The sequence below is a fragment of the Erythrolamprus reginae genome, chromosome 3 (genome assembly GCF_031021105.1).
Source record: "Erythrolamprus reginae isolate rEryReg1 chromosome 3, rEryReg1.hap1, whole genome shotgun sequence".
Lineage (NCBI taxonomy): Eukaryota > Metazoa > Chordata > Lepidosauria > Squamata > Dipsadidae > Erythrolamprus > Erythrolamprus reginae.
In genome coordinates, this window is record NC_091952.1 from 126,898,077 (window position 1) to 126,922,609 (window position 24,533).

General features: G+C 40.4%; 1 protein-coding gene across 8 annotated transcripts in view; it reads right to left on the reverse strand.

Moving 5' to 3' along the window:
- The window catches only part of LRRC8B (leucine rich repeat containing 8 VRAC subunit B), a 59,207-nt gene extending 35,350 nt beyond the window's left edge, over nt 1-23,857 (reverse strand). For 5 of the 8 annotated variants that reach the window (XR_011558622.1, XM_070746605.1, XM_070746603.1 and 2 more), the window contains exon 1: nt 23,647-23,857. The gene's annotated coding sequence lies outside the window, so the exon portion shown is untranslated. Of the gene's footprint in view, nt 1-23,619 lie in introns of all 8 variants that reach the window. The other 3 variants (XM_070746609.1, XM_070746608.1, XM_070746606.1) reach the window with 2 other exon arrangements.
- Between the last annotated feature and the right edge of the window lie 676 nt (nt 23,858-24,533).

The following is a 24,533-nucleotide window of genomic DNA, read 5'->3' on the forward strand; positions in this document are numbered from 1 at the left end:
CACTGAAAAATGACTTAACAGTGGTCCTCACACCGATGACCATCACAGCATCCCTGAAAACACATAATTGTGATTCCGGTGTTCGACAACTGTCACACATTTATCACATGTGCAATATTGTACAGAAATGTGATTGCCATTTGTGACTTTTCCAGCCTGCTTCCAACAGGCCAAGTCAATGGGCAAGCCAGCAGGAAATATTGCATGACTTGGTCAAGCGATATCTTGTTTAACAACATCCTTAATAATAATTTCTTGTCCCTGTTGTGCTCATAAGCAGGGAACTATCTGCAATGGCAATTTAACCATAACATTAAAAGCTACAAATAGTTGCTTTTCTTTTGCTGTAAGAGATGCTCCAAAATATGTACTATATGTAATAGCAATCAATCAAATTACCCAAAGACAAAGCTGACAAAACTGTCTATTTCAGCAGGCAAAAATATTGCTTGATTGAAAGTCCATCTATATACCAGGATGACTCCTGTGTGTCCTGGCAAAGCTTGAGATTTTAGTCTTTTGATAAATTATAATTTTTCCCTCCTCTCAAAATTGTATCAAGGCCTTCATAACACTTCTGAGATCAAAAGGAACCAAAGATAATATAGTTGCTTCAGCTACATAAAGTGAAAACAAATTTCTCTCTCAGCTTAGGGTGGTGAAAGTCCACATTAACAAGTCAAACACAGAAAAGTTAAGTAATAATGGGGCTAAAATTCAACCAAGCTTCATTCGATTTTTGTTGACACAGCAGATGTTAAATGACCCTGGGGAGCTACCCCTGACTTTAAGCATCATGAAGAATGCAACCTAAGAATTTATTTTATGTATTAATTGGATTTATATGCTGCCCCACTCTGAGGACTTGGGGCGGCTTACAACGTATCAAAGCAATAAACAATATACATATCTAAAAAATCCAATTAATATAGCTAAAAAACTTTAAAAACTCTAATAGCATTTAAAATCATTCATTCCCATTCACACAGACATACTACACTCGTTGGCCAGGGAGGTAGGGTCTAATGGCCCCAACCCTGGCAGCATAGATAGGTCTTTAAACTTTTAATGAAGGCGAGGAGGGTGGGGGCAGTGCGAATCTCTGGGGGGAACTGATTCCAGAGGGCTGGGAGCCCCACAGAGAAGGCTCTTCCCTTAGGTCCCACCAAATGACGTTGTCTAGTTGACGGAATCTGGAGAAGGCCGACTCTGTGGGACCTAACCAGTTGCTGGGACTCATGCGGCAAGAGGCGGTCCCGGAGATATTCTGGTCCGATGCCATGTAGGGCTTTATAGGTCCGGAAACCAATCAGCAGCCAATGCAGTCTGCGGAGTGCTGAAGAAATATGGGTACACCTTGGAAGGCACATAACTACTTGTGTGGCTGCATTCCAGAATAGCCCGTTGACAATCAAAGAAACTTTCAGCTTCTCCAAAGCTTACTTAGATTAACCCAATCAAATACTGTCTATACTGAGTGAGACTGTGGATGAGGAAAGGTATTTTTCTATTAAATACAGATAGTTCAAATTTACAAACAATGTATAATTGGGACTGAAATTTCCATCGCTAGGCAAGGCAGTTGCAGAGTGAGGTGTCACTTGGCAATTCTGGCAACTATCGTTAGCCAAGAATCATGGGTTTGTTACATAGAAACATAGAAGACTGACGGCAGAAAAAGACCCCATGGTCCATCTAGTCTGCCCTTTTACTATTTCCTGTATTTTATCTTACAATGGATATATGTTTATCCCAGGCATGTTTAAATTCGGTTACTGTGGATTTACCAACCACGTCTGCTGGAAGTTTGTTCCAAGGATCTACTACTCTTTCAGTAAAATAATACTTTCTCATGTTGCCTTTGATCTTTCCCCCAACTAACTTCAGATTGTGTCCCCTTGTTCTTGTGTTCACTTTCCTGTTAAAAACACTTCCCTCCTGAACCCTATTTAACCCTTTAACATATTTAAATGTTTCGATCATGTCCCCCCTTTTCCTTCTGTCTTCCAGACTATACAGATTGAGTTCATTAAGTCTTTCCTGATACGTTTTATACTTCAGACCTTCCACCATTCTTGTAGCCCGTCTTTGGACCCGTTCAATTTTGTCAATATCTTTTTGTAGGTGAGGTCTCCAGAACTGAACACAGTACTCCAAATGTGGTCTCACCAGCGCTCTATATAAGGGGATCACAATCTCCCTCTTCCTGCTTGTTATACCTCTAGCTATGCAGCCAAGCATCCTACTTGCCTTTCCTACCGCCCGACCACACTGCTCACCCATTTTGAGACTGTCAGAAATCACTACCCCTAAATCCTTCTCTTCTGAAGTTTTTGCTAACACAGAACTGCCAATGCAATACTCAGATTTAGGATTCCTTTTCCCCAAGTGCATTATTTTACATTTGGAAACATTAAACTGCAGTTTCCATTGCTTTGACCATTTATCTGGTAACGCTAAATCATTTACCATATTACAGACCCCTCCAGGAATATCAACCCTATTGCACACTTTAGAGTCATCGGCAAATAGGCAAACCTTCCCTACCAAACCTTCCCCTATGTCACTCACAAACATATTAAAAAGAATAGGACCCAGAACAGACCCTTGTGGCACACCGCTTGTAACCTGTCTCTGCTCAGAATACTCGCCATTAACAATAACTCTCTGATGTCTATGCTTCAGCCAGCTTGAAATCCACTGAACTATCCAGGGATTAAGTCCAATCTTCACTAATTTATCTATCAGCTCTTTATGTGGAACCGTATCAAAGGCTTTGCTGAAGTCCAGATAGGCAATATCCACGGCACCACCTTGATCCAACACCTTTGTGACATAGTCAAAGAACTCAATGAGATTAGTCTGACACGATTTGCCTTCAGTAAAGCAATGCTGATTTGGGTCCAATAAGTTATTGTTTTTTAGATGCTGATTTATCCTCTTTTTGAGTAGAGTCTCCATCATTTTAACTACAACTGATGTCAAGCTAACTGGCCTGTAGTTTCCAGCTTCTTCTCTACTGCCCTTCTTGTGGATAGGCACAACACTGGCCATTCTCCAATCCTCAGGAACATCTCCTGTTAACAGGGATTGGTTAAACAAATCAGTCAGGGGGGTAGCAATGACAGATCTGAGTTCTTTAAGAACTCTGGGATGGATGCCATCTGGACCCATTGCCTTATTTATCTTTAATCTTTCAAGTTCTTCTAAGACATCGGCTTCTAAGATCACTGGAGCTGAATCCGTACAGCTGGAAGCAATGCTATATCCCTCTATAGTATTATTTTGTAAGGTGTCTTTTGAGAAAACTGAACAGAAGTAGCTATTGAAATGGTCAGCGATCTCCTTATTCCCATCAATGCATGTATTATTCCCGGTACTAAGCTTTGTGATGCTGCAGTTTTTCTTCTTCCTATCACTAATATATCTGAAGAAGGTTTTATCCCCCTTCTTTACAGATTTTGCTATTTCTTCCTCTTTTGAGGCTTTAGCAGCATATATTATCTGTTTCGCCTCCTTCTGTCTCATTTTATACACCTCTCTATCAGCTATACTTCCAGACTCTTTATACCTCCTACAGGCAGCCTTTTTTTCATTGACTATAGCCCTTACATCATTGCTAAACCATAGCGGTTTCTTCTTCCTTTTACCTTTAGTTACTTGCTTTACATAAAGTCTTGTGGCTTTTAAGATGGCCTTTTTTAATACAGTCCACTGGGTGCTCGCTCCTGCCATTTTATCCCTCCCCTTTAATTCATTATTTAAATATTCCCCCATTGCATTAAAATTTGTTTTTCTGAAATCCAATACTTTGGTTGCAGTATAGGATTGCTCACAATCAGTTTTTACATCAAACCACAAACATAGATGGTCGCTGCAACCTAAATTTTCTCCCACCTTGACCTCTGAAACCCGATTCCCATTTGTAAAAACTAAATCTAGAATATTCTCCCCTCTAGTTGGTGTCTTAACTAGCTGTGCCATAGCTGCTCCTGTAAAGGCCTCTACTATATTCTTACTTTTGCATGTAAGGGCACTGGGGATATTCCAGTCAACATCAGGCATGTTGAAATCACCCATAACCACAATATCTCCCTTTACTGCCATTAGGGTAATCTCATCCACCATCTTGTTGTCATGTTCCTCAGATTGCCCTGGAGGCCTATAGATCACCCCAATTCTAATGACAGAACCGTCTTTATTTTGCATGCAAATCCAGAGGGTCTCCAGATCTTTACATGTATTTTGAATTAGTATTGTTTTTAGACTTTCTTTAACATAAATGGCTACTCCACCTCCCCTTCTCTCTATTCTATCCTTCCTATACAGTGTATATCCTGGTATGGATATTTCCCATTCATTGGAATCCTTAAACCATGTCTCAGTTATGGCAACCAGATCCAAATTATCTCTAGATATTATGGCCATTAACTCACAGAGCTTGTTGCTCAAGCTTCGAGCATTCGTGCACATTACCCGAAGAACATTATTTTCATTATTAGTTTGCCCCTTATCATCAACAACTACATCTATTTTATTTTCAGCTCCCTTTTCATAAGCTTCCAGAAACTGATGTATCCTCATTGGTCGGGGACAGAAATCCTCCACATCTGGTACATCTCTGTCCCCTTTACCTAGTTTAAATGCCTGTCCAAAAAAGCTCTGAATTCCTCACCGAGCACCTGGGTACCTCTGTATGATGGATGCAAACCATCCCTCTTAAACAACTCCCTATTAGACCATCTACTGACATCATGACTTACATAACCAAAACCTTCAGCTTTACACCACTGCCTTAACCACACATTAAACTCTCTGATACAAATTGTTTTACCCTCCTGGCCACAAACCGGTAACACCTCTGAGAAAGTCACTGAATCAGTTATTTTACCCAGCTCCACACTTAGACTTTGAAAATCTCTTTTTACTACATTAACATTTCTCTGGGACAGATCGTTTGTGCCAAGATGCACCACCACATCAACTTTATTACCTTTACTCACAGCCCTGACAATGTTTGTAATCCGCCTGCTGTCCCTGTGGGCAGTGGCTCCTGGAAGACACCTCATCACCTTCACCACATCCTTCCTCTGTCCCAAATCAACACCTCTGACAATCGAGTCACCCACAAGAACATGTGTCCTCTCTTTATTTCTACTAACTGGACTTGGTTTGGTGACACTATGTTCCTCATTTACAACAACTTCTCCTTTGAACATCCCCTCATTCTCCGCCTGAGGGGCCTTGCTAATATCTACAACATCCTTACTATTTAAATCCGCAAGAACATTATAGGAGTTGGATACAGAGAGACCAAAATTGTTATGTTTTTGTTCAACTGCACGTAATCTTCCTGAACCAACAGTTGTCCAAACAGCCTTCCTCCTCGGGGGGCGCTGTGGAAGTGGAGGCTGCACACATGGCTGCATTACAGCATGTGGCTGGGACAATCTTTCCACTTCTGCCTGCAAGCTACAAACTAAGGACTGCAATCTAGAGAGCTCACCATCTAACCTAGATGTCCTAATGCAAAGAGGGCAGTACCTCAAGTTCCACAAGGTACTACGGAACACAACAGCCAAATAAGTGTTACACTGCACCAAGCCAATCATCTTAAGAATGTATTGAAATACAGGTACTTAGCAAGAAAATGAACCCCTATTGCTACCAAACTTTGCTGATTTTGGTTTATAGTTATATAATTCGCGCGCCGCTAGGCGCGCGGGCCACTATTTTCCTCTCCTCTTGTTAATTTATGGCCACTCCAATCCAAGCCATTCCAGACTTGGTCCCTTGTAGCCCTGAGCTTCAGTTAGGTAGGGCAGGTAGTGGCTTCAACCTTCTCCACCCTTACATTTTCTGCCCAGTTTTGCTCTTTGAAACACCCTATCATGCAAGGCAGTAAGCTGTCCCCAATTGACCAATTCTAGGCCTTGGAAGCCAGTTACCCCAAGCCAGTTGTCGTTGCCCTTGCTACCCTGCACCACTGCCCTGCACTCTTCTGCTCCATATGATGTTTGCCCTCTGCTTGTTCCTGCTTCCAGTGAGGCGTACATGGCCCAGTTGCTGTGGCTGGGCTTTATGTTTATATGGGACTGGGCTTTATACTGCATTCAGTTTTGGTCGCCACGATGCAAAAAGGATGTTGAGACTCTACAAAGAGTACACAGAAGAGCAACAAAGATGATTAGGGGACTGGAGGCTAAAACATATGAACGATGGTTGCAGGAACTGAGAAAAGAAAGACCAGGGGAGAAATGACAACAGTGTTCTAATATCTCAGGGGTTGCCAGAAAGAAGAGGGAGTCAAACTATTCTCCAAAGCACTTGAGGGTAGAACAAGAAACAATGGGTAGAAGCTATGGTAAATAAGGAGAGAAGTAACTTTGAACTAAGGAGACATTTCCTGACAGTTAGAACAATTAATCAGTGGAACAGCTTGCCTCCAGAAGTTGTGAATGCTCCAACACTGGAGGTTTTAAAGAAAATGTTGGATAACCATCTGTCTGAACTGGTGTAGGGTTTTCTGCCTAAGCAGGGGGTTGGACTAGAACAGTGTTTCCCAACCTTGGCAACTTGGAGATATCTGGACTTCAACTCCCAGAATTCCCCAGCCAGCATTTTCTGGCTGGGGAATTCTGGGAGTTGAAGTCCAAATATCTTCAAGTTGCTAAGGTTGGGAAACACTGGACTAGAAGACCTCCAAGGTCCCTACCAACTATGTTGTTGTTGTTGTTGTTGTTGTTGTTGTTGTTGTTATTATTATTATTATTATTATTATTATTATTATTATTATTATTATTTTAAAGCCAAAAGAGGTCCTGGCCTGTAAGTCTGTAATACAAAAGGGATGGGTCTTCCCCCCACCCTCCTCCTCCTTCTTTTTCTACAGTGAGAAGCTCATCTCCAGCCTGCATCAGCAGCCAAGCCAGGCACACCTCATCAGGAACCAAGAGCAGGAACAGAAAAGGTCAGCACACGGTGCCAAAAGATCATGTGGGAGACTATAAATGGATTGGGGAGGGGGGGAAGCTGAAATGCCCCTGTAGTCATAAATGTGGGCTGCCAAGCTTCCTAATTTTGGTCATGTGACTGCGGGGGCACTGCAGTGGCTGGGCACAGGTTGTAAGTTCTGTGCCGTTGTAATTTTGATCAGTTGAGGACTGATCAATAGTGCAGCAGTCTTCCTGGAAGCCATCCAGTTCCTCCAGCACATTTTCTCTACTTCGATTTGCTCCCTAACCTTCTAATAAATACATTGCACTAAAGATGTTGCACTGGTTGTATTAACTGGTTAACTGGTAATTTGCTGCAATAGCTCTCCCCTTTCAAATTAAGACTATCGGTATATGTGCAAACTTCATATCCTCAAGATATGATCATACTGTCAACTAAATACTAACAGTGAAGCTGTGATAGCTGCCCATTAGTCTGAATTATTAATTCAGGAGGAATTAAGTCTCTGTCTGCACCCTTCTCTTATCATAATTGGACAATTAGATCATTAACCTCTGTGGAGGCTTGTAGAAGATAAAGTTGATGGAAACATGGGAAAACTGTTGCCAGGGTGACAAGGGGTAAAATGACATATTTTAAATCCACAACAGAAAGATAATATCTGGGAGTAGTTCAGACAGATACTTCCTTAATTCAATGAACTATAAGTACGAGTAGTAGGTACACATAATCCGACTTGCAAGGTTCTATTATTATAGCCAATCTCACGAAAAATAGTTTTAGTTTTTTACACATTGTACCTAGTGGGGCTGACAAGACCAAACCCATAAATCCTTTATACAGTACCTACATTTTCTGATTTGTCATTATATAATTATTTCTCTGAAGCCTCAGATGAAATGCAGTGATAAACAGGAAATGGGGCATTTTGTGAGTAGTTTGCTGCAATGTGCTGAAAGAGAATTTAGTACTTACAGTTTATACAAGATATGACCCAGCTATCCTTAATGGAGGTACTTAATGTAATATTTATCTTTGTATTAAAGTCACCAACTATTTTTGGGTATGTATAAGCTCCTCAAGAGGTGAAATAATTTTTTATCTGGACAAATATTGAACTATATGGAATGAGAAAACATTTAAATCTTCAGTTCCAAATTGTAGTAAGGAATGAAGAAACAGAAGTGAAGGAAACATAATAGTGCTTATTGAACAAAATAAACTATGCATTGCTGTAAAACTGTGATTGCATTTATTCATATGCAGGTTTTAGCTAGAAACTGCAACAAATAATCTAAAGTAATAAAGAACTGGAGTAATAAAAAGAACAAAGATTTCTCCACATATATGGAGAAATTCGTGGGAATAAAGAAATAAAATGAGAAAAAACACTCTAGAGATGGGACAAGTATTTACAATATATATATTTACATATTTAAACCTGGGATGTACAAAATATTTGGAACAGAACTGATCTGGTTACAGAACAACCATTTTGAATGAAAAATAGTCATTCTGAGCTTTAGGAAATATTTTGACCTCAAAACGAATGTTATGTACATATCAGCAAAATCTCTAAAAGGAATATTTCCAACACACACAAAGAGACAAGTTTTAAAATTTCTGAAGACATTACCTCTAAATGTGACTACGAGGAAGTTCCATTTCTTACCTGTCACGATCTAGTATTTATGGTTATCCACTGTAGACTAGTGATTGCCTAACTAATAATACAAGAAATAATTTTGCCATCTGCTGCCAAACTGTCTACACTGGAAGTTTCTTATCTACTAATCTGGGACATTAAAAATATACGAGTTAACCAGTGTAAAAGGCATTTGGGCAATCTCGAACAAAGGCGGCTGTACTAAACATAGGAAATGTGGCAGCCTCACAGGCAGTGGCGCACAGCTCTAGGAATAGCCGATCTGGTCATTAGTAAAGCAAGTCTTGCAAACATATATATTACAATTCCAGAAAATAATTTGAAATGTATTAAAAGTGGAGCATAAATTTATTATTATTATTTTTTTTAATATATTTTTTATTGATTTTTAACAATTTAAAATCACACAACATAAAACAGTGCGTAGTGAATCGTGAATTGTGCCCACCACCCCGACATACACACATTCCCCACCACCAAATTGGGGGTACAGTATTTCTTTTATAATCCCCTTAACCCAAGAGCAATATCTCTGTCTACATATTATAGAGTGATTCTAGTTTATTTCTTGTAGCTTGGTCTCGGATTCTGCTCGTCATATATCGTCTTACCTTGTCCCACCGTCCCATCAGCCGTCCCAAATCAGTTTCATTATCCAAATTTATCCTTTTTTCCATAATTTCAAATTGAATATGATCCACCATGTACCTATACCAATTTTGCATTGCCCATTTTGTCGCATCCTTCCAACCCAAAACTATTACTGCCTGAGCACTTTCTATTGCTGCTTTTTTTATTTCTCTAAATTCTCCCATCGCATTGCTTTTTACTAGTACTGCCATTTCCTTAGTGATTGTCCATTGTATATTTAACATTCCATTGATATCCTCTTTCACTTTTTGCCAAAATTCCTGCACTATCGGGCATTCCCAAAACATATGCATAAACACTCCATTATCTTGACAACCATGCCAACAATTCCCCCTGACATTCTGCTGAAAATGTGCAATTTTCTTGTATTTTTAATTTTCCTTATATCTTCTACTATATTTTCCATTTCTTGTACCTCTACTAATATCTCATTTTGCCACCATTTAGTCAATCCATCAATCGTGTCCCCATCTGACTGCACTAGCAGTTTGTATATATTAGTTGCTTGCGCCTTTATCCCCTCACTTTTTTCTCTTATTATTTTCTCTAACCCTGTCTCCTCCCGCCATAATACTTCTTTATTCTCCCTTTCATTTAGATATTTACATATTGCATTTATTTGTAGCCACCTTCCCTTACCTAACCACCATTCTATACGATTTCTACTTGGCCTGCCATCCTTCTCGTATAACTGTTCTATCTTAGTTATCCCTCTTCCCTTCAACTCTCCTATAACCCTATTTAAGTTAATTTCGTTTTCTCTATTTATTACATAAAGCGATGACAGTTTAGATTTATATAATCCTATTTTCCCTTGCCATTTTTTCCAAATTTCCATAGTCCCTTTCATTGGGCCTATTAATTTACCTATATCTCTCCTATTCCACTTCCTAAAAATTAATTCTCTATTGTTCATCCCGTTTATCTGTTTTTCCAATTTCACCCATTTATTTTCACTTAATTGCAACTCCATTAACCTTTCCATTTGAAAAGCTTCCCTATACAGCTCCAAACATGGAACTCCCCATCCCCCCTCTTTTTCATTCGCAATTAACCACTTTTTTCTTATTCTTGGTCTCTTATCTTCTTCAATCCAATAATTTAATTTTTTGTCCCACTCTTTAACCTTACATACCGATAACCCCCCCGACAGCACCTGAAATAGGTACATTTATTCCGTGTTCTTACTTTAATAAATTTATGCTGATGTACCAAGATGAGCATAAATTTATTAAAGTAAGAACACGGAATAAATTTGTTTCTATTATTTCTGACAAGGCAAAATACATTTTTAACCTTTATGTACAAGCAAATAAAATATTTCTATTATTACTATAATCTGCATATTTTATAGTAGTGCTGGATTATTTATTTTATTTTATTATTTATTTATTTTTATTAATTAATTAATTAATTTTTTAATGCCGCCCTCCTCCGAAGACTCAGGGCGGCTCTTTACTGGGCAAAGTTAGGGATTACAGCTAGTCCTCTCTTAAAAATTACATTTGGGACTGGCAATTCCATAACTAAATTCTGAGGTCACTAAGTGGAAAATCATATGACCATAATGGGCTAACAATGTCACTTCCCATTTGGGCAGTAAACGAATCATCATAATTAAGCGAGACATGATATGACCACAACTTAAAATTTTACCTACACTTTCTTCATTAAACATGTATGTCAGAAGCTGTTTGGGAAAGACACAAATGGTGATCATGTGATTACAGGATGCTGCAAAGGACATAAATGCAAGGATAGGTTGTAAAGTTTTACACTGTTGTAACTTCAAGCAGTCATTAAATGAAACAGTCTCTAAGTGAAGGCTACCTATAGTTGTATTAGATTAGGTTCTTTATTGCAGCGTTTCCCAACCGGTGTGCCGTGGCACACTAGTGTGCCGCGAGACACGGCCAGGTGTGCTGCAAAGCTCCTAGGGAAGCTCCAGCTGGGCGGGGTGCTGCCGGTGCCGACCTGGAGCTCCCGCTCGCAGCTGTCCCCCGGCTCCTGCTCGATGCCGCGGTTTTCGGCGCTCTTCTGCTGGGCCCCAAAGAAGGAAAGCAGGAAGAAGAAGGAGAGCTCCATTCTTCCCGCCTTTTTCCCGCCTTCCTTCTTTGGGGCCCAGCAGGAGAGCGCCAGAAACCGCGGCATCAGGCAGGAGCCAGGGGACAGCTGCGAGTGGGAGCCCCAGGATGGAGGCACTGGCAGCGCCCCGCCCAGCTGGAGCTTCCCTGGCATCGGCGGCAAGTGTCCTTTGTGGCCCGGCGGGAGGGCACTGGCCGTGGGAGGGTGGTGGCTGCAGCGGCCGCAGACAGTCGCGGGGAGATGGCGGCAGCGAGAGGGAGCTCCAGGCGGCGGCGAGAGGGAGCTCTGTCTCTCTCTCTCTCTCTCTCTCAGCTGACTGCAAGCGCGAGCCCTGACGGTGGCGGTTGGACGTGCTGCTGGACGTCGTACATGCTGGCGCTGCGGGCCTGGCATATACAGTGTCCAGCAGCATGTCCAGCTGCCGCCGTCAGGGCTCCCGCTTGGAGTCAGCTGAGAGAGAGAGAGAGAGAAAGAAAGAGAGACATATAACAGAGGCAGAGAGAGAGAGAAAGAGAGACATAGCAAGAGAGGCAGAGAAAGAGAGACAGCGAGAAAGAGAGACAGCAAGAGAGGCAGAGAAAGAGAGATAGAGAAAGAGAGAGAGAAAGAGAGACATAGCAAGAGAGGCAGAGAGAGAGAAAAAGAAAGAGAGACATAGCAAGAGAAAAAGAGAGACTTAGCAAGAGAGGCAGAGAGAGAGAGAAAGAGAAAGAAAGAGAGACATAGCAAGAGAGACAGAGAGAGAGAAAGAGAGAAAGAGAGAGAAAGAAAGAGATAGCAAGAGAGGCAAAGAGAAAGAAAGAGACATATAGCAAGAGACAGTGAAAGAGAGAGAGCAAGAAAGAGAGAAAAAAGCAAGAAAGAGATAGCAAGAGAGAGAGAGAGAGCAAGGGAGAGAGAAAGACATAGGGAAAGGGAAGGAGGGAGAGAGAAAGAGAGCAAAAAAGAGAGGAAGAAAGAAAGAAACAGGGATGGAGAGAAAGAAAGAAGGGAAGGAAGGAAAAGAGAGAAAGAGGGAGAAATAGAGCGAAAGGGAGGAAGAGAGAGGTTTTTTTGTCCAAACTTTTCTTTAGCCCGCCCCCCCCTCCCACCTTTCAATGTTCCCCAGGATTTTGAAAATATGAATAATGTGCCGCGGCTCAAAAAAGGTTGGGAAACACTGCTTTATTGGGCAAAATTACAGATTAGTTTCTTGGTCAGACTTGAAGAGTATTATAGATGAGAAAGTATTAATGTTCACCTGCAATCAGCATCCAGGTAAATAGTACCAGATTGGATTTAAATTGATGCTTTAGTAACATGACATTGGTTGAAACATCACTATAGTTTAATATAGTATATAGAAGTGAAGTAGCATAGCGTCTGAATATACTATGTTTCTTAACTTAGCTATAATCTTAAAATTAATCAAGGAAATTGTAAGCATTGGTAGGAATAGTTTAAAAAAAGTTACCCTCTTCCAACTTTCTATATTTTAACTGCATTTTTTGTTCTTACTTAGCTTGACTTAGGGTTTGTGTAGTGTCTTATAAATACAGTTTGACAATATGTATGGAATTAAACACATTTCAAATTTCAGCTACCTATGCCAATTTTTTATTAATGTTTATCCTATAAAGAGAAAACACCACATATTTGTTTCAGTTTAACATTTCATGTTTTTCAAACATATTAGGCAAATAGTTGCATGAGCACTTTTTCTTTGCCATGCTATTTTACTTAGTTTTGCTAACAGACCATTAAACAGAAATGCCATGCTGACCATCAGATTCTGCCATATTAATATTTCCTCAACTTCACTTCAATAATAGGTCCTTGATTATGTTATGTGCCATCAAGTCAGTGTCAACTCTTGGGGACCACATAGCTATTTTCCCATGATGGTCTGTCTATCCCTAACCATTAGGTTTTCCAGTGATGTATCCATCACCACTGTGACTGAGTCCATCCACCTTGTTGGCTGATCTTCCTCTTCTCTTTCCTTCCACCATTCCCAGCATCCTTGCATAATGTGCCTGAAGTATAATCATTTGAGTCTGAACATTTGTGCCTTAATGAGAATTCCGGCTTGATCTGTGCAATTACCTGTTGGTTTTCTTGGCTATCCATGGATTCTTGGGAGTCTTTGCCAACACTCATATTCAAAAGTGGCATAGTCTTTCTATCTGACTTCTTCAAACTTCTAATTTCATTTCCATAAAGTATCATTGCCTACTCTATTCTGATATTTGTAGGGACAGATTACATCAAGGCATATAAATATCCTTCCCAAGTCCTTCATGATTACAAAAACAAGTGCTAATTTGTGACACGTCTCTAAACCACTTGTTCCATTATTGCTGAGGGTTGGGGTTTTAAGAAACTATCTACCATTTCAGTATCTTTTGATTCTAAATCTGTTTCTACCTGTTCTCATCTTCTTTATTTTTAATCCTGTTTTTTGTTCTGTATTCAACTTTTGGTAGACCAACTTGTAGATGCTTTGGGTTTTCAGAGCATTGGAGTAGTGTAATTAAGATAGAGCATGTTTTTTTATGTGCCTTCCACTAATTTTAAAACTACACTAAAGTCCTTTCAGTCTAGTCTTTCCATCTAAAAAAGAAGAATTAGGTGTGACATGATAGTATTTTAGGGGCTGCCACAAAGAACAGGGTGGAGATTAAATTATTCTCCACAGCATCAGAGGGTAGGACAAGAAACAATGGTTGGAAACTAATCAAAGAGAGAAGAAATCTGGAATTAAGGAGAAATTTCCTAACAGTGAAGACAATTAACCAGCGGAAGGAATTGCTTGCCTTCAGAAACCATAGGCGCTCCATCACTGGAGGTTTTTAAAAAGAAACTGGACAGTCACTTGTCAGAAATGGTATAGTTCTCCTACTTGAGCAGGAGGCTGGACTAGGAGGCATAGTTCCCTCTAAGCTGAGCAGTGAGCAATCGCTCACTTAAAAATCATAATCAACTCAGAGTTTTCCAAACCTGCCCAGAAGCCGAGAGGGAAAGAGTGAGAGGGAAGGAGAGAGAGAGGAAGAGAGAGAAACAGATAGAAAAAAGAGAGGAAGGAAAAGAGAAAGAAAAAGAATGGGAGTAAGGAAGAGAGAAAGAAAATCAAAATCTAGTTTGAAACTAGCTCAACTATTTAAGTGGCATTTTGATATTGATAGAGTTGCCCTATTATGAGATCACTGTTATAGACACACAGTACAGTATTTTATTTTGAAATTCTCTGAGGCAAAACAGGGTGGGTTTTTTATTTGTTTGTTTGTTTGTTTGTTTGTTTATTATTTCTGTGCCGCCCAGTCCCGAAGGGACTGCCGCTCAGACACTATACTTTCCCCCCCCCAAAAAAAAATTAGAGGGAACACTGCTAGGAGGCCTCCAAGTTCAGTTCCATTCCATTCCATTATATGAGGGTCGCCCAGAAGGTAATACACCAATTTTTTTCCCCTCAGGCTACAGTAATGGTATGAGTGCAAAACTTTAGATATACAGTACTGTACATTATTTGAATTGTCAGGAGTGCATGTGTAAATTTTGTGTTTCTTCAGACAGACAGCGTAGCTGCAGCAGAGTTTCGAAATGGCGCCTGTAAGTGATGTAAGTTAAAGCGTGTCGTCATTGAATTTCTCACTGCGGAGAAAGAAACGTTGGGAACATTTACAAACATTTGTGTACAGTTTATGGAGAATCTGCATGGATCTGAATGGATGCCATTCGCGGAAGACATTTTGAGGATGACAAAGAGGTGATTCACACAGCGCAGAAATGGCTTTGTGACCAGAACAAGGAGTGGTACCGACAGGGCATATATGCCCTTATGTCTCACTGGAGGAAGGCCATAGAACACGATGGAGAAATATGTGGAAAAACAGGGAGTACAGAAGAAACAGCATTCTTTCTTGTGTTTATTTGTGTTCAAATAATTATTGAAGGAAAATAATGTGGTGCATTACTTTCTGGGTGACCCTCGTATTTCTATTCTATTATAGTTTAGCCTAATTTATATTCTGCGTATAGGTTGAATAAATAAGAGCAGACATCCTTGTTCCATTACTCTGCCTATTTGTTTCACCATGTTGTACTGCGGTTTTCTGATCAGTATGTAACTTTGCATAAGGACAATGAGATGTTCAAGGAATTCTCATTTTTCTAAGCATATTCCTAAAGCTTGATGTGAACAAGCCTTTTTATAATCCATGAAACACATATGAACTTGGTTTTGGTTCCTTTGGTTTTCTATTATCCAGCCTGTATCAGGAATAATGCTTATGGGGCAAACTAGACTGGGAAAGCTGGCTGTGAGAGGAAGAGAAGCCGAGTGAGCTGGACTTAAGACACTTCTTGAGTCCCCGAAGCAGCAATCGGAGGGAGAAGGGGGTGGCATTCCTGCGTGCTGCCATTTCTGTGTACTAACACTGCTGTTCCTTTCTTTGCATGGGATCCTCCAGCGGAGAACAGCAGCGCTAACACAGAGAAATGGCAACACACAGAAATGCCACCCTCTTCTCTGTTTCCATTCCCATTGCTGTCATATCATGTAATTCCATTAAGCACAAGAAACTAGACCTATTCTAGGATCACAGCAAAATACTGAAATGTTATCTCAATGTTGCCTCTATAATTTTTAACATTCAGCAACATTCAGCTTTGCCTTTAAAGTATTTTAGCTCATTTTTTTTAAAGTTTTCTGATGGTTTTATGTAATTATAGTTATACTGCAAACAACTTTTGGTGTCTTGAGCAGAATCATATGCAAATATAGATGTACAGTTCGTATTTCTATTCTATTATAATTTAGCCTAATTTATATTCTGCGTATAGGTTGAATAAATAAGAGCAGATATCCTTGTTCCATTATTTTGCCTATATGTCAGCAAAAACAAAACAAGGATCTATCAGTTTCAAAGAAGAGCCACACTCCTATACTCAATATTTAGCCAATTGGAAGTTATGACCGTAATAGTTAGTCCTCGACTTACAACAGCTCATTTAGTGACTGTTTGAAGTTACAATGGAATTGAAAAAAATTACTTACGATTGTTTTTCAACTTATGACCGTTACAGCATCCCCATGGTCGCATGATTAGAATTCAGATGGTTGGCTCATATTTATGATGGTTATGGTGACCCAGGATCATGTGATCACCTTTTCCAGCCTTCTAACAAGGAATGTCAATTGGGAAGATTCATTTAGGAACCAGTTGCTACTAACTTAACAACTTTAATGATAGAAACATAGAAGACTGACGGCAGAAAAAGACCTCATGGTCCATCTAGTCTGCCCTTATACTATTTCCTGTATTTTTATCTTAGGATGGATATATGTTTATCCCAGGCATGTTTAAATTCAGTTACTGTGGATTTGCCAACCACGTCTGCTGGAAGTTTGTTCCAAGGATCTACTACTCTTTCAGTAAAATAATATTTTCTCATATTGCTTTTGATCTTTCCCCCAACTAACTTAACAAATATAACAAGAAAGATGTTAAATAAAGCAAAATTCACTTAAAAATGTCTCACTTAGCAACAGAATTTTTGAGCTCAATTGTAATAGTAACTCAAGGATTATTTGTAATCATGTCCTAGTGCTTTTGCTTAAATATGAAATGATCAGGCCAGCTTTATTCCTTATTATTGTCTTTTTCAGATAGATCTGAAAAGGCATTTCAGAAGATATGGTTAGATTAGGCATATTGATTATGTTCAACTAAATGAAAATACGTCAAGCATAATAAAATGCATCTTGGGTAGAAAATAGATGTATTTGCAATTGTCACCCAGGAAAGACATTTTGCTCAGATGGTACTACGGCTTTTAGTGTCTATAAATTCCACTGTAATCACCAGTTAGCTTTCTTCTGGGAACACTTCTTTCCAAATAAGCAGTAAATGCCACATTATGCCAAGCTAACAGGCTAGCCTTTTTCTTAAGAATGTTCTTTCTGACCCAGCAGCTGACTTGTGAATTTTTCATATCAAATATGCCTGATTTATTTATTATTTAATTATATTTCAATTCCCTAAGGAATCAGGGTGGCTCAAAACAAAAATAAACATAAATAGAAAAACATTTCATTTGAAAATAATTGCAGCCATCCATACATTCATGGGCCGACTTCACTAGTAACTCCACCCCCCCTCCAGGTCAATAGCCCCAGGCCTGTCAGAAAAGCCAGGTCTTTACGGCTTTCTGGAAGACCAATAAGATGAGGGCAGTGTGGATCTCAGGAAGTAGCTGATTCCAGAGAGTTGGGGCAACCACAGAGAAGACTCTCCCCAGTGGACCTGCCAGCCGACACTGTTTAGCTGACAAGACCAAAGAAGACCAACCTTGTGGGATCTAATCGGTTGCTGGGAGGTATGTGGTAGAAGGTGGTCTCAAAGATATTCCTGAGCCATGTAGGGTTTTAAAGGTAATAACCAACACCTTGAATTGTGACCGGAGACCGATCGGAAACCTGTGTAGCTCACAAAGAATTGATGTAGTGTGGGTGTATCGGGGCATACCCACAACAGCTTGCACAGTTGCATTCTGGACCAACTGTTGTCTCCAAATACTCTTCAAGGGTAGCCCCATGTAGAACACACTGCAATAATCCAGCCGTGAGGTGATAAGGATGTGAGTGACTGGAGCCTCTAGATCAGTGGTTCTCAACCTGGGGGTCGGGACCCCTTTCACAGTTTCACAGGGGTCGCCTAAGACCATGGGAAAAGACAAATTTTCCATGGTATTAGTAACTGAAGCTTCTGTTCTGGCACCTTGGAACTTATTTTTACAATCCAACGAATCAGGCATTTACAGTGGGGGTGTCCCTCTGACCTTCCTGCCAATCAGCTTAAAGCTCTGTTGGGAGAATTGGCACTAGACTTAGGGTTGGGGGTCACCACAACATGAAGAACTGTATTAAGGGGTCACGGCATTAAAAAGGATGAGAACCACTGCTCTAGATCCAAGTAGGATCGTAATTGGTGCACCACTTGAACCTTTGCAAAGGTCCATCTAGCTACAGCGGTCAGCTGTGAGTCTAGGAGGACACCCAAATTACAAGCCTGATCTGAGGGGGTTAATGTCTCCCCCCCCCACAGAACCAAGGAAGGACAGTCGACCTAGTCCTTCAGAGGCAGTATCCATAGCCACTAGGTCTTGAGTCTGACCCACTCATCCCAGACCCTCAACTCATCCAGGCACCAGCACATCACATCCACTGCTTCACTGAACTGACATGGGGTGGAGATATATTGCTGAAACCTCACCCCATGTCGTCAGATGATCTCATCCAGTGGTTTCATGTAGATGTTAATTAGTAGGGGAGGGAGGACCAGGCCCTGAGGCACCCCACAAACAAGGGGTCTAGGGGTCAATCTCTGCCCCCCCAACACCGACTGTGATCGATTAGTGAGATACGAGAAGAACCACCGTAATAAGGTGTCTCCCAATCCCAGCTCTCTTAATTGATGCAGAAGGATACCATGGTCTATGGTATTGAATGCAGTTAAGAGGTCAAGTAGCACCAAAATAGAGGATTGACCCCTATCTTGGTCTCGCCAGAGATCATCCACCAGAGAGTCCAAACCAGTTTCCATGCTGTAACCAGGCCTGAAACCCAATTGAAAAGGGTCTAGATAATCCGTTTCCCCCAACAACTCTAGGAGCTGGAGCGCCACCACTTTCTCTACATCTTTTCCCACAAAGGGAAGGTTGGAGACTAGATGAAAGTTCTTTAATTCTCCTGGATCCAGGCAAGGTTTCTTGAGGAGGAGCCTCACAACTGCCACCTTTAATGGTTGTGGGACAAACCCCTCCCTCAAAGAACCAGCCTCGTGACACCTCCCTGCTGGATGAAACCAGCTAGGAGGGACAAGGGTCCAACAAACAGATAGAGGAACTCATCGTTCCCATAACCTTGTCCACTTCCTCAGGAGTCGCGGGCTCAAATTCATCCCCTGCCCTGTCATCTCTGCCTGCATTGCCCAGAGTCCAGGTCCATCCTAATTTGAGCGACTTTATCCAACAGAAACTACAAATTCCTCAGCTCTGCCCTGCAAGGGGTCCTCCGCTCCCTCTACCTGAAGGAGGGAGGGATGCTGTAAGTGCGGAAAAATGTGAATATTTTGCCACCCATATCACCACTAAATAAGACCTAATAAAGGCTCTCAAGCACTATACACACAAATGGTAAAAATACGCAAAAGTATTTTATGTTGGAAATGAATTAATCAAAGCATTAGGGCTGACAATTACTATTTATTATTATTTAGCCTGTGATTAGAACATGGCAGAATATAATATATAAACAGAATCCATATACAGTATAAGTAAAACCTATACTGGGGTAGGGCAGTAGTCTCATAACAAATGTATCTTTTCTTTTATGTACACTGAGAGCATATGCACCAAGACAAATTCCTTGTGTGTCCACTCATACTTGGCCAATAAGGAATTCTATTCTATTCTATTCTATTCTATTCCATTCTACTAGATGCTCGTTTCAGCTATCAACATGATCACCTCTAGTGTTGTTTCATGCAGATCTACTAGGGAATAAAAGAACACACATTGTGGGCAATCTTACACAATAGGTTTAATAGCGGAGCAGCAGTCACTTATATCTGTAGCATTCCTCAATCTACACGTACTTCCTAGGTGGTGCTAAATGGGTGACAATGACCAGATGGAGCCATACTGCCCTTTTCGGCCTCTCTGCCATGACAAACACAAGTGCATAAAATCAAATAGGTCTGACAATAAAGAGCATAAATAATATTTATTTTATTCTAAAGCCTATTAGAATAAAAATACACGGATGTAGGAATTTAATGAAGGTGATAGAGAAGGAAAACATGACTGAAGAATTAATTACAGATCCCATGCAGGATATCAATTACAGAAAATAGTGGTAATAGATACTTTTTCAAATTTCTTTTAATTGCATGCACTTTAGGATGGAGAAGTCTTTGATTCTAATGGACAGTGAATCAAAAATAATTCCCCAGAGAATAAAATAATCTTCAAAGGATTTTTGAGAATTTTGATAAAACTGTTGGCTGTTTTATACTGAAGGAATTGATTGACATTAGATATTTCAGTCATAAATTGATAGGAATAGATTTCAGGTGGAATAAGCTTTACTGAAATGAAGTTTAAATTGTTCACTTTGTATCAGTATTCTAATTACCAAGAAGTATTTAAAAATCAGATATAATGTCCATACATTTGAATATCAAGTTCACCTAATTAAGATTTGGACTAGGATTTTTAATTTAGCAATTTATTTAGCCATATCTTGGATTTACTAAGGAAGCCAAAAATTATCAACGCTTCTAATTTACAGTATAGATGCAAACATAATTGGGGATCAATTTTATTATTTAAGATTACTATATCTGGGATGCTTAAATAAATATTAAACATAAATGGCTTTGTTCCTTGGAACCAGAAAAAAGACAATTTTTATAATGGGATTCATGCTGTAAATTACTCCTGACAGCTTATTTCTTAAAAATATAGAAAAGAAGTAATCCAACAACTTTTTTTCTATATTTTAAGAAAGAAGCTGTCAGGAGTCATTTACACGTATTAACAAAAATCTTAATTACACCACTAACTATGTGGCTTTTGAACAATGACTCTCTCTCCAGCTAACTTATTTGTCAAACTTCACAGGGTTGTTGGGGAAAAAGGGAATCCTATGTATGTCACCTTGACATTATGAATAATAGGATATAAATCTAATAAATTATATTACAGTAATATGATGTATATATTAGTATTAATTATATTAAAATCTAACAATCACATATTGCTGCTACCTTATTACTGTACACCTCCCAGTCACTGTGAGGCAGGCAGCCATATAAATTTAATAAATATTTTACTGTTTAGTTTTTAAGTCAATTATAGCTCAAAAAATCATAAAATAACTATATCTGCTGTTGTGTGAACCTAGTTAAGAGAACATGTCCAGCTCAAATAATTTATTAGATATTACAGAAATTTTGATCATAGTATATCAGCAGGGAATGTCCCCTTCAAAATAAATTAATCCAGTCAATTAAAAAAAATAAGATTTAGCTTGTCATCTTTCAACCATCAAGTCTACGGGCACCTTTTCCAACTGACAAGTTTGAACAGTTCACAAAAGCTTGCACCATTTAAATTTATATATATATTTAGTCTGAAAAGGTGCTAGCGGGCTCGATTTTGAGTCCCTATCAACAGGGCTCTTCCACAGTGCCAGTGATCAATAAGGACTTTGATTAAAATACAAAAAAACCCACCAAATTGTGACCGAAGCATGTTTATATAGATTTGGTAGGTTTTTTGTTTTAAAAAAAACATTCTTAGGCCAAGAAAGCTGCTTCTGCTATTGTAAGAAATGGCTGTCTTCACAGCATGGCCTCATGCTTCCCTGGGTAACAAATAACTCTGAGAAGTGCTTCCCTGTGATCTCTGTTAGTGGTAACCGGTCTCAGCCACTTCAGAACCAGAAAAGCAGAACCGCTTTTTTTTTGTAGCGGCAAAGGAGAAAAAGCCTTTCCATAAAAGCTGATCCCACCCTTTAAAAAAAAACAAATCACCCCCTTTTCAACCTACAAACAGAGTTGAAGTGATCTATGCCAGGTCTCTCAATGCTTTATTTGTATCCCACCCTTGATTATTTTTAAAAATAATCCAATGCAGCGACTGCAGCTAATTATTTCTCCCCCCCCCCCCCCTAGTTTCCCCACAACAACCCTGAGAGATGAGTTGGGTCGAGAGTTTCCAAATCACCTCGATGGCTTTCATATTTTGTTTATTTTATTTTATTTATTAGATTTGTATGCCGCCCCTCTCTGTAGACTCGATATATTCCAGGAAAAACTAGAAACACAACATGGCTCCAGTTTTCTAAGACTGGTGCGTTAAACCACCAGAACATCCTAACCTAGCCTTTAACACAGTGTTTCCCAACCTTGTCATCTTGAAGATATCTGGACTTCAACTCCCAGAATTCCCCAGCCAGCATTTGCTGCCTGGGGAATTCTGGGAGTTGAAGTCAAAATATCTTCAAGTTGCCAAGGTTGGGAAACACTGTTTAACATTTAACATAAGCCGCCCAGAGTCCTACTGGAGTTAGTCAGCAGATAAATCCCATTAAATAAACAAATAAATAAATTTCCCCAGAAGTTGTCTGACAGGCAAACCATTCAAAGAAAAATAACAGTGATCAATGCCTGGAACTCACTACCGGACTCTGTTGTTTCTTCCCCTAACCCCAAAATCTTCAACCTTAGATTGTCTACAGTTGATCTCTCCCCTTTTCTAAGAGGTCTGTAAGAGGGGTGCATAAGCGCACTATCTATCTATCTATCTATCTATCTATCTATCTATCTATCTATCTATCTATCTATCTATTTATCTAATTGGATTTGTATGCCACTCCTCTCCGAGGACTCTGGGCAGCTCACAGCATATACAAAGACACAATAGTACAATTAATCAAATTAATGTACATAAAAATAATCTTTAAAAATTCTAACTTTAAAAACTTTTATCAACATTCATACAATAAATTCATTCAATAATTGTGCCTACCATCCCTGTCCTTCTGCTCCATCATCTTTTATCACTTCTTTATACTTTGTTATTTATTTATTTATTGGACTGATATGCCACTCCTCTCCATGGACTCGGGGCGGCTTACAATACATTTCGATAAAAATACAATGCATAAAACACTTCCAAATCCAATTAACAGAAATAATTATGTTACCTTAATACAAACTATAATTCTATACTTATTGGACAAATATAATCAATAAATAAAAATAAAAGTCAATGGAGATTCTCAGTCATCCAGGTTAGGGATGTCCCAAACTTTTTTTTTCCCCCAAGAGGCAATTGGATTTTCTTAGGTTGGGGGGGGGGGGAAAGCCCAAGCAAGCTTTGAAGAAGCCCAAAGAAAAACAAGTCCAGTTTTTCTCCGGGTGTGTGTGTGTCCAATTGCTTCTTGACCCCTCCCCCCCACATTTGGAATTTGTTGGAAAGGGAAAGGCACTCCACCCATGCTCAGACGCCTAAGTTTTTAGACGCCAGTTAAAGAAACAGGTTTGACAGCTTAAGTAAAGGCGGGAGGGGGGGAAATACTCCTGAGGGGTTGGGAAAGACTTGCAAAGGAGGCAGAGGGAGCTCCTTTCTCCCACCATCTCCTCCCCACGAGGGTGGAAGATGCCCACAGAAAAGAAAAGAAATGTCAGGAATGTTGCGCCAAAGCTCCCCACCTAAGAGAAAAAGGGCGGAAACTCAACCTTTAAACGGCAGGTAAACCTTCTCGAGGGTCCGGCGCCTTCTCTTTTTTTTTTCCACCGCCCGGCTTCCACTCCTGCTTACCGTCCGCAACACCCGGACAAGGTTTGCCACCGGGCACGCACGCACGCACGCTCGGGCCGCCCGGCTCCTCCACGGCGCTCTTGCACGGCCGCGGAAGGGCGAAAAGAAAAGCGAGCCGTCGAAGAGGGAGGCGGGCGAGGGGGGGGGAAGAAAGAGAGAGAATAAATAAAAGGGGCAGGGCTTAAGAGCCGGCTTCGACCAGAGGGCTCGGCGGCTCTCAGACTCCGCCCGGATTCCTTTGTCGCGTCACCGCCCGCCGCCCGCCAATGGGATTCTCGCTGGCGGAACCGCTGACAGGGCGCGAAGGGAAGCGCAAGGCAGAATTCGCGCGGGCGGGGCGGGAGGAGGGAGGAAAAGGGGGGGAGGAAGAATAATAAAAGGGGCGGGACCGAAGGGAGAAAACAAAAGGAGTGTTCGCTTTTTCTTCGCCTCAGAACGGAGGCGGTGGACGCCGGCCCCGTTCCGGTTTCGCGAAGGCGGGCGGAGGTCGTACGCGCTTGAAGTGTCCTGACATGACCTTCCTTTTTTTTTTTTTTTTGCTTTAGAAAGATGTAATAAGCTTCACTGAGCACACGGGGGGGGGGCAGAGGGGGGGGGCTTTCTCCCAAGCAGGCGTGTCCTGTATTCTAGGTAGCTGGCCTTCCTTTGATGTCAGTCCCTAAATTTTAAATTGTCAAATAAAAGCATTAGATTTGCTTTCCCCTTAATTCCTTTCTTGAATGCTTGCAAGAGGTCTTACTCCAAAGTGTCTGCGGCAGTGTGGTTTCAAAAGCATAATTAAGCTTCTTCAGCGGCTATTGTTACT